The sequence below is a fragment of the Frankliniella occidentalis genome, unplaced genomic scaffold (assembly GCF_000697945.3).
Source record: "Frankliniella occidentalis isolate FOCC.00 unplaced genomic scaffold, Focc_3.1 Scaffold3, whole genome shotgun sequence".
NCBI lineage: Eukaryota > Metazoa > Arthropoda > Insecta > Thysanoptera > Thripidae > Frankliniella > Frankliniella occidentalis.
In genome coordinates, this window is record NW_026267133.1 from 3,872,252 (window position 1) to 3,872,999 (window position 748).

Consider the following 748-nt stretch of genomic DNA (forward strand, 5'->3'; position numbering starts at 1 on the left):
CCCCCCGCCGTTTGCACCCCCTCCCCCTCTCCATAAATAAAAGACAAGATGTCGGGCTGAGCCGCGCCGGGTCAAACGGCATAGGTTGGTACGCCTTCCCGCCTCTGTCAGTCTGTCGGTCGGGGAGCGGTGCTCACGCCGCACTGAAAACAACACCGACAGCACAAGTGTGCGAGTGTCGCACACGAGTAGGTGAGTGAATTTCCCGGAATTTCCATTCGCTTGGACTTAGACCAGTGATAGTGTATTATCAACTTTCCGCTATTGAAATTCGTATACTTGTGCCCTCAAGCGAACGTACGAAATTTCACGTCCACCGATTTATCAGGCCTGGCGGACTGTGTTGCACACTGGTACTCCTGCTGCACTAATTATCAAAAAGTTTCATTTTTTTCCCCAGAAATATATACCATTTAAATCTCCATTTAAGTCCGAAAAATATGTTGGAAAGAACTGTGAACTTTCTGGCAGCCCTGCAAACAGGCAGGCGTTCAAACATAACATTGCTTCTTACAACACATTTTTGCTCGACTCAACTCCTCCAATGGCCTCTCAATGACAGTATGACCCACTGCCCTATCGCCCCCTCCAGTATCGGGCATAAACCATTTACCTGGGCTGCGTCCTCCCCGCCCTTTCACCCCCTCCCCCCCCAAAATAAAATCCTGGGGGTAAAAATTGTGTCCTTTGGTGCCGAAGGCCTATCTACGACTCTGCCTTTTGCCCGACTCGGGTGTCAGCGCCGCAG

The 748-nt window shown here is 50.8% G+C and overlaps 2 protein-coding genes across 2 annotated transcripts in view; both read left to right on the plus strand.

Moving 5' to 3' along the window:
* LOC113201905 (uncharacterized) overlaps positions 1–748 on the plus strand; it is a 167,512-nt gene that overhangs the window by 36,356 nt on the left and 130,408 nt on the right. The window lies entirely within an intron of this gene.
* The window catches only part of LOC113215051 (uncharacterized), a 28,869-nt gene that overhangs the window by 20,574 nt on the left and 7,547 nt on the right, over positions 1–748 (plus strand). The window lies entirely within an intron of this gene.